The 14,443-nt window shown below is 47.4% G+C and overlaps 1 long non-coding RNA gene across 2 annotated transcripts in view; it reads left to right on the top strand.

The window, feature by feature from the left end:
- Positions 1-14,443, top strand: part of LOC142767597 (uncharacterized) — a 93,591-nt gene that overhangs the window by 42,877 nt on the left and 36,271 nt on the right. For both annotated transcript variants that reach the window (XR_012885010.1, XR_012885009.1), the window contains exon 3: positions 13,468-13,579. This is a non-coding gene — a long non-coding RNA (uncharacterized LOC142767597). The remainder of the gene's footprint in view (positions 1-13,467; positions 13,580-14,443) is intronic.

Here is a 14,443-nt window from a genome sequence, read left to right as displayed (position 1 = left end):
GTAGAACGCAAGGCGATGGGTAGGTGCCATCACCGGGTCGTCTTAGCAAAGCGTTGAAAACGCTGGCCTTTTCGAGCAAGCGTTGCATGGCCAGCGCAGCGTTATAAAGGCTACGATCTTTAAAGTTACTTATGTGTGCCTTTCCTAGTAAAAGATACACATACATAATATTGACGTGTGGTTATGGTGCTTTAGATATGCGCAATAATTGCTTGTTATTTGACAATCGCACAAGTGTGAGCGCTGAATTTTGAGCAATATTAGTGGGCGCTGCGGATGGAGTCGGCCATTTGGAGTATTTTTTGGCGACTTTGGTGCCGTTTAAGGTACCGTTAGGGTAGACAAACAGACATGTGCACAGACAGACAGGCCGAAATTTTTGCGTCGAATGTCACTAAAAAAGAATTGTCTTTAAAAAAACGCTGCTCGCGCGCTCAGGGGCCAGGCATGTTTGGGTACGTCAAGTACACGTGACCTCTTGGTTGATTGCCGCAGAGGGTAGGAAAGAGATTTGGCTTGCGAAGACTACGTGGAGGGGCGGCAACGGTTTCTAGCTCGCCTGCTCTCATCCTCGTTTTTCGCCGCTTCTAAAAAACAGTTTTCTCAGCTAGTAAAGAACTGACTGAAAAAAAATTATGGCGAAATGTTCCTTCTTGGACACACAACTTCCACGGTCTAACAAAAATTTGTAACTGGCCCTTTAACTCATCATTCAGGCATCGCTGACATTGGGCAGCCAAAAAAAGTAAACTGATCGAACTGCATGTGTAGGAGAAGCAACGCCTTGATACGAAGCGACAGCACGCCGTACATCTCCATTGGAGTCGGAAGTGACCATCGTTGAAAGCCTCCTCACTACCCACGATAGCAACACTTTAGCCACTGCTGTGAAAGAGACACTCGTAGACTACGTGAGAGTATGAGGTGTACGATGCTCCTGATGAAAAAACAACACTCACCAAGCATTGGGGCCGACGGTCTCGTCAGTGAACGACCAGGCTGCATTCTAAAACGATAGGGCAGGTGCTCCTGGAGACGCTGTCCGCCAACAATGCGAGGCTTCGAGCAGAACTGAATGGTCTGTGAGCCCAACTTAACCGTGCGACCAGGAGTTAACGTGAGACATGGTACAACACCAGTCACAATGCTTCTTTGCAAAAAGAGTAGGTAACGACTCCAACCCACGGGTTGCATCATTCCGTGCCAGCTGACACAACGATGTCCTCAGGTTGATGCAGTCATCGTCCCTGAACGACGGCAACAAGCAAGACGGGAAACGCCCCGCTGCGCCGACCATTTCAACACATGGGGGAGAACCATCCGTGGCTGATATTCTCTCCGTGCTTGTGAACACGCAGGCTGTACTCGTGAACTCGCTGTCGAGAGGTTTACCAAGAATGAGCCCCATCCAGATTCATTCTACAAGTGACACGTTGTCCTCAATCCCCGTGTTCGATGGGACACCAAAGCAAAGTGTCCACGAATGGATTTCACAAGGGAAGAAAATCGCAGCGCTCGCCCACTGGACGCCATCTATTACGTTGGTGACAGCAGCAAGCCATCTGAAGAGATCTGCCAAAGATTGGCACAATGTCTAGGGCTCAAAGCATGACACGTGGGAGCAGTGGAAGGAAACGCTCATTCTTCAATTCAAACGGAAGCTGACAATGCAGGAGTTCCAGAAACTACAGACGAAACGACGCCTTCAGAGCCACAAGACCACCATCGAGTACATGTATTCAAAGAAGGCTATTTTTAACAAGGTACTGTACCGTATCGCACAAAAGAATGAATTTCTATCATTCTCAGCGGCATCGAGGTCAACCCACTGGTAACAACTCTGCGGCACCGTGACTGAACTCATAGACAGAGCGGCTTTGCTTGACGTGAGGCATCGCATGATCGCATGTACCGATAACAATAAGAAGGCATCACCACTGACAACGAGCTGTTGTCATAGTTCAGACCAGCGTATTCGAGCCAGCAGCTCAGCCAACTTAACGACGTCCACTCACATAGTGATTCTTCCGGAGTTCCACGGCCATCATGGCTCCCCTCTGCCCGTTCGTGCTTCTACTGCGGCGACATCGATGACCTGCCCCGTGGCTATAGCAAGCCGAAAACGCCAGCAACGTTAACAGCAGACGAGAAATGAGTGAAGAAGGACAATCGCAGCCGCGGAAGGAGTACTACGTCTTCGAGGCAAGCGAAATGTTTTTTTTTTCACCCGACGGGCGGCACATTACCGATCGTGTCCGGTGCTGCAAACAAGTGACGCGTCCGCATGTGCATTGACAGTGGCGCCCAATATCCATCAGGAGTGCCATTGCCTTGACTGACGGTATTTCCACGAACCCATGGGTCTCGTGCATGGAAATTGAAGCGCTGAACCGCAGAATACACCCAACTTTCGCTACGACGATTGATGTGACAGTGGGCACGACGATTGTGGGACTCGTAGACGTCGTGGTAACCGCACTGCCCAGTGGCATGGATCTGATTCTGGGTTTCGACTAGCGATGAGTCACCAGCGTGAACGTGAAGTTTCACACGCCGAATGATGTGACCATCATCCCAGTTGAAGACAATAAAAAATCTTCATCGTCTAAAGTGCCAACCCTGAAACAAGGTACACCGTATCGCACCGAAGAAGCACTTGTCGGGTCATTTTGCCGGCAATCCTACGAGACCATTTTAAAGGACGAAGGGTTTGTGCGCCTCAACATGAAATGTCACGCACCCAACAAAGGTTTCTTCAATATGGTTAAAGACGCCACCCGGAAGATAACGAAGGATGCCTCTGAGGCAGAGAGGGACAAAGTTTGTGCCATTCTTCTAAAGTATCACCAAGTGTTTACCTTGAAAGCCAGCACTTTAGGCATGTGTCCTTACACCTAACACAGCATCGAACTCAGAGACGATATAACCGTATCATCGAGGCCGTAAGGTGCTCACCGATCGATCACAAGTTCATAAAAGAACAAGTGACTTACTATCTTGAAAAACATCATAAGGCGGAACTAAAACGAAGACAGTGCTCGAACAATATTAGTCGACCAAACGCCCCATCAGACGACTCCATGAAGAATGGTGCATGGCTATCGCAAGTTCAACGAGGACACCATCAACCCTTGTTATCCAATGCATGTCATGGAGGACGTGATTGACGATCTCATACGTGATGGATCGGCTTACTTCATGGTGTTAGACGTGACGACGGCATTTCTGAAGATACGAATGAAGCCGGACTACGTCCACAAGACCGCATTCGTCACTCCAGATGTAAATTATGAATACTTTCGAATGGAATTTCTGTATTGCAAGGCTCCTGAAACCTCGCAGAGCCCTGCGTCACAACTTCGATGACTTCCCTAAGACACCCACATACATGGTCCATGCTGAGCAGAGAGCCGCAACAGTGAGGGAGCCTTTAGGTTTGCTGTACGAAGCGCCGGCCTGAAGTTGGGTCTCCGGATATGTCAGTTAATTCAAGACAAAGTATCTCTACTGGGTGGCTTGACCTTCGCCGAAGTACGAACACTGGTCGATTCTGGAGTGACTGCTGTCGAGAATTTCGAGCCACATCGCAGTGCAAAGAAGCTGTACTCCTTCCAGCACTTCGCAAACCACTACCGAAAGTTCATACCAGAGTATACAAACCTCACGCACAAGCTACGACACCTTCTGTCAAAGAAAGTTTTTTCCGAGTAGACCCATGCTCACCCAGATATTTTCAACGACGTAAAACACGCCCTGAATAACCACACATTTTCGCAAGCTCCGCTCAGACTGCCCGACACACGTGCACGTCGACGATTTGCAAACCGGAGTGGGCGTGGTGCTTTCTCAAACTCAAGACGGAAAGGAGCGAGTCATAGAGTAGGCCAGCAGATCACTAAACGAGCCCAATCGTAGTCTACACTTCAGCATGCTAGACTGCAGGACGTTCCATTGACGATCACTGAGAAGTTCTCGGTTCGTCAGAGAAGAAGCCCAGGTTTAACTGTGTTCACGGGCAACTTTAGTTTCTCGTACCTTGTTCAGAAGGAAGCCAGCAACCGCAGATAGGTGAGGTGGACGCTCGACTTAGCAGAGTACTCTTTCGACGTTAGGCACAAGCCTAGGCGTCAAAACTCTGCTGCCTACGCGCTCTCGAGACAGTCAGAAGCTGCAAAAGCTTTGGATTAGCACGTTTCGACACAAGAACTATGATGCTACGCAGTAGTCGTCGGCAATCAAAGTCACCTATACGAGTTTCAAGATAGGTGTACTAAATGCAAATCATTTCGGGAGGAGGCCAAGAAGAAATCTTCAGATTACGAAATCGGAAACGACATACTGGTGAAGAGGTCTCTTGATGAAGGACAAGCTCATCACAGGGTGATCATTCTCGCTGCCCTCGGAAACAGTTTTATGACCACTGTCTACGACAATGGCAACCTAGGCGTCGAGAAGATCACTGACCTAATCCCGCGAAAGTACTGGCGGCCAGCAATTAGAAAGGACATACGGGATTATGTTGACATCTGCCACACATGTCAACAACGCCCAAACGACACATGAAGGTTGCTTGAACACGCACAATATCTCTACTAAACGTAACGTGGTGATTTCCTTGGATCACATGGGTCCTCTGAAAAGTTGAAATGTTCCATGAACTAAATTCAATTCGTACGGATGGAAAAATTATGCTTGATATGTGCGAGGCAATTCAACAAATTTAGCCTTTTCCAGGGCAGGTTTACTTGCTCCCTAAAATACACAAAACTAACCACCCTGGTCATCCAATAGTTTCAAGTAATGGCACAGTATAGAAAGAATGCCAAGCGCGCTAGACTTCATCATTAAAGATATTGTTCCAACTGTCCCCTCATACATTAAAGACACTAACCACTTTCTCCGTAAAATCACCAGACTAGAGGTTCATATTATAGCATCCTTGTGACAATGGATGTAGTGTAAGAATACTGTTAGACGCACGCCTGGGTGGAGCAACCGTTTATTGGGCCTAACGGCACCGAGACAGCAGCCAGCGGTTTCAGAAGCAGCTACAGCAGCACGAGCCTCCGCCACAGCAAACGTCTTCTTCGTAGTTTTTATAGCCCGTATTTGTCACTACATTGACTCCCCGGTGCGAAAGGAGCCATCCTGGCGACCTATGGCACAGACAGGACTGGTGGGTCGTAGTGAGGTTTTAGACGCTCGATGTGCACAGTGTCGTGCCCGCAGCGCCATTGATCTGTAGGTGGCTGAATAGGTTCAACTATGTAGTTGACTGGTGAAGTCTGGCGCAGGATCCGGTACAGACCGTCATACTTGGGTATGAACTTTGAGCAAAGGCCTGGGGCCGATGATGGCACGCGGAGCCACACGTTTGTACCAAGCGCGTATGACGAAGGGGATTAGCGTTGGTCATGCGAGTGCTTCTGGCGAGCCTGATCGTGTGTAGTTAGCGAACGTGCTAACTGCCGACATTCTTCGGTATATGTGGCGACTTCGGCCAAAGTTGTCGATTCTGAAGGGTCTGGGCGGTACAGAAGGATAGTGTCCAAGAACGGTGAAGGTTCCCGACCATAAAGAAGGAAGAATGGGGAGAATCCAGTTGTCCATTGAATTGCGCTATTGTAAGCGTAAGTAACGAATGGCAGTATGCGGTCCCAGTTCGTATGGTCATCAGAAATATACATGGAGAGCATGTCACCCAGCGTGCGATTAATTCACTCGGTCATCTCGTTGGTTTGGGAGCGGTATGCGGTCGTTGTTTGGTGCATGATGTTGCATTCGCGTAAGAGGGCTTCTACAGCTTCCATCAAGAAAGAACGCCCACGGTCACTGAAAAGCTCGCGGGGTGCACCATGCCGAAGGATGAGGTTGTGCAGAATGAACAGGCCGACTTCACGCGCAGTGGCCTCGGGAAATGTCGAAGTTTCGGCGTAGCGCGTAAGGTGGTCCACGGCTATGATGACCCAGCGGTTGCCATTTGGTGTGTATGGTAGGGGACCGTACAAGTCGATTCCGATGCGGCTGAAAGGCCGAGAAGGACAAGGCACTGGCTGGAGTGGCCCTGTGGTTGTGCGAGGGGAGCTCTTCCGGCGTTGGCACTAGGAACATGAATGGACGTACTGCCTAACAAAGCGGTACATTCCGTGCCAGTAATATCGAATGCGTAGGCGAGCATACGTCTTCACTACACCTGCGTGGGTCTATTGTGGATCCGCGCGGAAAGAGGCACAGACGTCAGAACGTAGGTGGCGAGGTATTACCACCAACCATTTGCGGCCTTCAGATACTGCGCGCTAGGTAGTTTCACCGGTACAGAAGACCGTCACGGATGGTAAAACGGTGAGCAGTTCGTCGAAGTGAACGGTTGTCGGTACGTGGAGACGTTTGAGACAGGTACTCTAAAAGAAATACTATCCATGGATCCTGGCGTTGCTCAGCGGACACGTCGGTCTGTTCAGATGCAGAACATTCGCAGCTGGAAACAGATGCTGCAACATAAATGTGGGGGAGTGGTGAGCGAGAAAGAGCGTCGGCTTCCGAATGCTTGCGGCCTGACCGATAAATTGCACAAATATTGTAATCTGGGAGACGTAGCGCCCAGCGAGCTAGGCGACCAGATGGGTCTTTTAATAACGACAACCAACACAATGCGTGGTGATCAGTCACAACGTCAAATGGGCGGCCATATACGTAAGGTCGGAATTTAGTGATTGCCCAAACAATGGCAAGACATTCTTTCTCGGTGACTGAATAGTTCTTTTCCGCTTTAGTGAGGGTGTGACTAGCGTAGGATACGACATACACATCGAAGCCGGATTTACGCTGAGCAAGAATAGCGCCGAGGCCAACTCCACTAGCCTCCGTATGGATTTTGGTTGGAGCGTCTAGATCAAAGTGGCGTAGGATAGGTGGTGGTGCCAAAAGATGCCGTAAAGAACACGAATGCTCCATCGCATGCTGGGAACCACATCGAAAGGTCTTGGTTGTCGGCAAGGAGCTGCGTCAGGGGTGCGATTACGGTGGCGAAATCGCGCACAAAACGGCAAAAATATTAGATGAGCCCGATGAGGCTGCGGAGTTTCTTTAGTGTAGCCGGCCTGGGAAAGTCGGCGACAGAGCGAAGCTTGGCTGGATCAGGACGGACACCATGCTTGCTAACAACATGCCCTAAGATGGTAAGCTGGCGGGCAGCGAAGTGGCAGTTCTTCAGATTCAGCTGCAGTCCAGCGTTCGAAAGACAAGTCGGGACGCTTGCGAGGCGGCTCAGGTGGGAGTTTAAGACCCTCAAGAAAACGAGGACGTCATCCAAATAGCACAGGCATGTGTTCTAATTAAAGCCTCTAAGGATGTCGTCCAAGAGACGCTCGAAGGTGGCAGGCACAATACAGAGGCCGAATGGCATGACGTTAAACTCGTACAATCCGTCAGGCGTTACAAACTCAGTCTTGGAGCGGTTGGATTCATTCATAGGAACTTGCCAGTCCCCAGATCGAAGATCTAAAGAAGAAAAGAACTCTGCTCCTTGCAAGCAATCTAGGGTAATTCTGGGCAGTGGATAAACATCTTTTCTGGTGATCTTGTTAAGACAGCGGTAATAAACGCAAAATTTGATGCCGCCATCCTTTTTTTTCCACCAGTACAGCCGGAGAGGCCCAAGGGCTGTTTGAAGAATTTATTACACAACGTCAAAGCATATTGTTCACCTGATGATCAATGGCACAGTGTTCAGCGTGAGAAACTTGATATGGGCGCTGGCACAAAGGTCCATGGCTACTGGTGTCAATTTTGTGAACGATGGCAGACGTGCGACCCAAAGAATGTTGGCTATGGTCAAATGACATCTTGAAGCGATTGAGTAAAGCCAGGAGTTAGGTGCGCTGAGCAGCGGGAAGTTTAGGGTCAATCAATGGGAAAAACCCTCCGCAGATGAAGTGGGAGCGGCATCAGATGTAATGGTGTTTAAGTGAGATGATGACAAGCCATCAGGTAGGTGACTGGATGAAACAGAATCAATTTCCTCAAGGTGACCGAAGAGTTCACCGCGGAATAATATGGCCGGGGAAGTAAGCGAGTTCGTTATATAAATGGAGCCACGTGAGTTTTCTACGGTGACAACTGCGAACGGAAGAAGGAAGCTTTAGCGAGAGCCGAAGGTGTCGGAGGGGATAAAGAGGGCGGTGACAGAGGGTGCGTCGTCGCAGAAGAGTGGCACATGAGCACAGTATAGAGGAGGGATGCGAGTGTCCGCGGCTACGGTGACCGGGAAGATAGCGGCTTGAAAGAAGGTCCTGCAGACGTCGGCGCTTCACACAGGGACAGCTCACACATCATCGACAACTCTAGTTCGGCATGCGCACAGTGAACGACGGCATGATGAGCACAGAGGAAGTCCCAGCCTAAGATGATATCGTGTGAACATGGCGAAAACACAACGAATTCGACTACATACAAAATATTTTGGATGGCCAGTCAAGCTGTGCAAGCCGCTGAAGGTTGGATGTGATGCGCAGGGGCCGTGCGGAGAGAGACATCGGAAAGCGGCAGCGTAAGCTTCTTCGACTTGCGGCACAGTTCACCGCTTAGCACAGACATGACAGCACCAGTATCAACGAGCGCTTTCGAAGGTACACCATCAATATGCACAGTTATTTCATTAGCAGGTGAAAACGGAGGCTTTGAAGGTTTCGATATGTGCGCCGCTCTTGCCTCGGGAACTGCGATGGTCAGTTTTCCATTTGGCCTGGTGGTGATCTAGGAAGCATCGGAGAAATAGAGCGGCGCCGTGGTGAGGGCAACCGATCCTGTCAAAGCCGCGGCGTCGTGGCGGCGACTGATCCGACGTGGGGAGAACGAAGACGGCTGTGGTGGCTCTGGACGATAGGAGGCGTAATTCGCCTCACCAGCAGTTCTGTTCAAATCCCGACGAAGGCTGTAGCGTGCTACATGACTGGGAAGCTGGCAGAAATAGCAAATTGGCCTATTGTCTGGAGTGCGCCAAAGGTTTGTTGATGGGGGTGTGGGGTGGCGAACAGGAGGTGGGTGGCGACGGGTAGATAGACTTGCTGCGTAGAGGGGACGGGGCTGTCTAGAAAGATCCGTGACGGTTGGTAGTGACGGGGGCGATTGTCTGGTGGCCTCAGCGTAAGTGAGAGGGGCGGAGATAGGCGGAAAACTGTATGTGGGAGACAGGGCGTCAGAAACTTGCTCTTCGATTGCCTTGCGGAGCGTTGGGGTCAGCGTGTGCGCACTGGTCAGGACGTACGGCACAAGAGACAATTTGCGCAAAACTTCTTCTCGGACAAACTGCTGGATTTGATGCATTAACGTGCTTCGTTTGGACGAAACAGCGCCAATGGTTAACCCAGATGTAGAGGTCGTGTCGAGGTTTGGACGTCGATTAGAAATCCGCTCTCTCCGCAGCTCGTTGGAACTCTGACAGTGCTGAATAAGCTGGGAGACGGTTTGCGAGTTTTTCGCAACGAACATGTGAAAGGCGCCGTCTTCGATACCTTTCATGATGTGCCGTATTTTGTCAGTGTCAGACATGTCGGAATCGATACGACGGCAGAGGTCCAGAACATCCTCAATATACGAGGTAAAGGTCTCGCCTGAGCGCTGTGCGCGGCAGCGCAGGCGCTGTTCGGCGCGGAGCTTGCGAACAGCGGGTCGGCCAAAGACTTCTGCGAAGCGTGTCTTGAAGGTTGACCAAGAAGGTATTTCCGCTTTGTGGTTCTTAAACCACAGTTCTGCCACACCCACGAGATAGAAATTGAGGTAAGCGAGCTTGTCTGTGTCATCCGATTTATTGTGGGCACTTACAGCGTCATACTACGACAGCCAGTCTTCGGCGTCTTGGTCGTCGGTCGCGTTGAAAATCCCTGGATTTCGCTGTAGTGGCATTCCGGAACAGGTGACTGATGGGATTATCACTGCAGGGGGCTGGGTCATGTTGTCAGGCATTGGCGAGGCGAGGGGCTGAGGTAGAGTCCGGGAACGGAGTTTCAGTTTGAGACAACCAGCACTTCCACCAAATGCAAGAATACTTTTAGACGCACGCTGGTGTGGAGCAACCGCTTATTGGGCCTAACAGCACCGAGACAGCAACCAGTGGTTTCTGAAGCAGCTGCAGCAGCACGAGCCTCCGCCACAACAAACGTCATCGTCGTTTTTAGAGCCCGTAGTTGTCACTACAGTAGTGTCATTTTACACGAACATCCCCCAGTCAGATGACATAGACGCAACAGTCGTCGCTTTCAAGAAGGCCAGTGTGCCGGTGTGCTTAGATGAGGACATGCTGTCGACTTTGCCTCAGTTAGTACTCAGTCACAATAACTCTGAGTTCAATATTATGCACTTTCTCCAGATAAACGACACAGCTATGGGTACAAAGATGGCTCCTAATTACGAGAAAAGTTTTATTGCATCCAGTGAAGAACCTTTTCTTGCAACTAGGACGTTGAAGCCTCTAGTCTGCAAAATATTTTTGGACGATATATTCATTATTTGGCACCACAGAGAGGAAAGTCCGATGTCGTTCTTACATGACTTCAATTCAACTCACTCATCAATGTCGTTTACACGCACCTACTTCACGTCAACTATAAGTTTCTCGATGTTACTGTTCAACTGAATGAGAAACTAATTTGCACGAACCTATACAAAAACCAATGTATCGCCATCAAGGTCTTAATATATGAGTATCCATACACATCACTGCAAGGCAGCCATTTCATACTCGCAAGCACACCGCCGAATTGGCTTGGACGTGTCAGATTTCGTAGGTCCTGTCAAGGATATTAAAACGACCGTTGTGGCAAAAGAGTAGTACCCAGAGAGAATTATCGATGACGCAGCTAGCCGGACGAGTAGTTTGGATAGGAATGAAATTTTGTCGGGCTCAAGACCACTTCATTCAAAAAACCAAACTAACATTGTCATAACATTCTCGTCCACACTCCTGCACCTCAACAATATCCTTTCAAAACATTTTAACATTATAAAGCATAGTGCGTGTCTCTCCTCAATTTTTACGAAGCCGCTGCGAGTGGTATCATGGAAAGAGCATCAAAGACAAGTTAGAGCGAAGACAACCGTATCTGAAAGCAGCGAGTCGGGTTGTAAGCCATGCGGGAAACCACGCTGCCAAGTCAACAGCAACCACATGGCCACAAACTGTGCTTCCAAGGCTTCGTCCTTACACTTCACATTCTAAGTTAAGGACTCGCTAAATTGTGACAGCCAGAACGGAGTATATATGCAGCATTGCGATGTCCGTGGCCAGCAATATATCGGTCAGACTGGTACAGCGTTCAGGACTACGCTTCAATAACCACAAAGCCCACGCACGCGCACTGCCAAATCTCCCTTTTTGCAAGCATCTGAATTCGGTAAAATATGAGTCACCTTCCTCCAGTGAGGTTTACGCGGGACTTGTGAACGGGAACAAAGGGAGTCATACTTCATCCACGAATTCCAAACACTAACACATGACATCAATGAAAGCATCGGCAACCTATCGTTCTTTGAGGCGTGCGGAAGTGAGATGGGACACGAATTGAGTCTGGCATAATCAATATCATCAATCAATCAATTCCTCGACATGCCCAAAGGAAGTGTCCTATAGTTATCTGAGGGAATGAACCAACCAAACATTTTCTATGCTCTGTTCCCATTTGTATTTTTGTTTTATGACTGTTTTCATTCATCCTAATCTTATTTTATAATAATAATAATAATAATAATAATAATAATAATAATAATAATAATAATAATAATAATAATAATAATAATAATAATAATAATAATAATAATAATAATAATAATAATAATAATAATAATAATATAAGTATTATTATTATTATTATTATTATTATTATTATTATTATTATTATTATTATATTTTGTATTACTGTTTGGTCGGTTTGCATTTCCCGGAATTTTTAGATTTGTGCTTATATTTCTCGCACAATACCACCAGTTCTATTATGTCTCATTATTATTTGTTCCAATCTCTTATTTTACTTTTCTTTTTATTTTCGGTCATTCTGTTTACTTATCTTTGCCTTTTTATTTGTAAGTGGTAGTACCCAACCAGTGCCAGCCGGTTTCAATCACAAGCGCTTCTTCCGGGAGGGGTACAAAAGGGCGGTATACATGGACGCCGTCATATCGACCACACCTGTCTTCTGGCCCAAAATTTAGCCTGTACTTTTCAAACGATCTTGTCTGTTTTTATCATCTTTGCCCCGAAATCTGCCGCCCCCCCCCACACATATGAAACGTGTCAGTGTGTTTTCAGCGAAAACGAAACACCTGTTTTCCCCTTTTTAAAGGACCACAGAAGGGGCCATTTCAGGAGCTCTCTCTGCCGGAGTCGCCCCTTTCTCTACAATTGCCTACCACCCAAGCTCACCAACAATGCCCCTCCACGACCTTCCGTGCCCCTCCATGTCCTTCGTGTCCTCCTTATCTCTGTGTCGTCGTTTTGTTCTCGCGCTAGAACTATCGTCATGCCATACCAACTAGCCCAAGCGGCCACACTTCAGTGGTACGTCACGTAAGCCGCCCTATCCCCCTCTTGTTTCTTTCCCCATCCTTCCTTTTTTTTACTCCTTTGAATTTTTTTAGTTGGTTTATTTGGCTTCTGCTGTTCCTAATATTTACGTTTTGCCCAAACGTACAACACGTACCCCTCTCTAAACAGGACATATCTCACCCTTCTCTCGTTTGCTAGCTCCAGCCAATGAGACGATAACTGTTTGGCACGGCATATGTCACCACTGTAAAACGTTACTAAATTGTTGCTCTCTCCCTTTTTATCTTTCCCCACCCTGCCGATGTGACATGTTCACGTAGTGTCGCACTTATTAGGCACTGCGCCGTGTCGCCTGTAGGCAGACAGACATTAGGTGCCTTCTTCCTTTTCCTTACGAACCGCTAACCAACCAACTAGTTATTCATAAGCCATGACGAACACACCGGTCCACATGTCGAAACCGTTGTAAATAATGTCAAGACAACCGCTAAGTCCTATCTCTTTTCTCTCCTTCATATTATATATATATATATATATATATATATATATATATATATATATATATATATATATATATATATATATATATATATTCCAATGATTGTACATTTTTATACGTATGGTTTTTCCGATTCCCGGCAACATCAAGTCTGTCAATGATAATATACCTATCATGGCGGTATTTTCCCCTTAGTTCTTACTAACCGATATGATGCATGCTGGTTCGTTGAAGGAAAATACTTGAATCTGATGACGTTATTTAAATATATAAATTACAATAATTGTATACACTTCTGTAGTTACACAAGTGCTGAGCCAATTCATTCTCAACACTTGCCATCACCTAAAATAAAATTTTTGACGTTGTGCTGACAAAAATATAGATGTTGTGCTTCATTTAGGTTGATAAATGTGTTTGGTCTGTGCAGATACATGTACGTACGCAGGTGAAAAACTCATGACTGGCGCTACCGTAACAAGCAGCCTGGAATGCAGCGCACTTGTATGTAGGGCAGAAGAAATGAGGATGGAATTTTTGGGGTATGTTACTCTTTTCATTGAAGCAGGGAAGCACTCACAACAGCAATGGTTCTACTTGCACACTTCGCAGGTGAAAACGAGAATGTCTCTATCGTATATAATGAATATGACACTTATGAGTATTGTTATATAGTGGTGCTTTCCTTGAAATACGATGGAAAGAAATTGTCATCTGGCATACCTGATTGATTGATTTGTGGGGTTTAACGTCCCAAAACCACCCTTTGATTATGAGAGAGGCCGTAGTGGAGGGCTCTGGAAATTTTGACCACCTGGGGTTCTTTAACGTGCACCCAAATCTGAGTACACGGGCCTACAACATTTCCGCCTCCATCGGAAATGCAGCCGCCGCAGCCCATCTGGCATACCTGCCGAGTCACATTTTAAGCCAGTGTTCCCGGCAGTGTTTAAATAATTTTTTCATCTCATACACCATAGCACAGTAATGTTTAAGAGAATATGTGTTAAGCTATATTCCTTGATTCGGCTTTGAAGAATAATACACTGAAGGGGAGTTGCGTGCTACCCATCTTCTGCGTTAAATATTCCGGATTACTCAGTATGTGCTGGCCAATATTACGCTTCATTCGGCTTATAACACTTGCGTCTCTATCGTGCCCTCAATTCAGCAGCTGTGAACGTGAAAAAAATTTTAGCACTCCCCATTGTGTTGTAGATATATTCCCTTTTGAGTTGATCTTTCTGCGACAATCACTAAGAGTTTAAAATCTACTTGGTTGCGACAGCCATCTTTTTCTTCTGTTTCCATGACAAGACATCTGTCACCTTCTACGACATGCAAAACGGCTTTTTCATCATTCTGCCAGTTCTTCATTCTTTAGGCAGAAAGAACCTTCTACACAG

Source organism: Rhipicephalus microplus, chromosome 7, assembly GCF_043290135.1.
Source record: "Rhipicephalus microplus isolate Deutch F79 chromosome 7, USDA_Rmic, whole genome shotgun sequence".
Lineage (NCBI taxonomy): Eukaryota > Metazoa > Arthropoda > Arachnida > Ixodida > Ixodidae > Rhipicephalus > Rhipicephalus microplus.
Note: the sequence above shows the minus strand (reverse complement) of the source record. Positions and strands in the feature narration are given on the sequence as shown.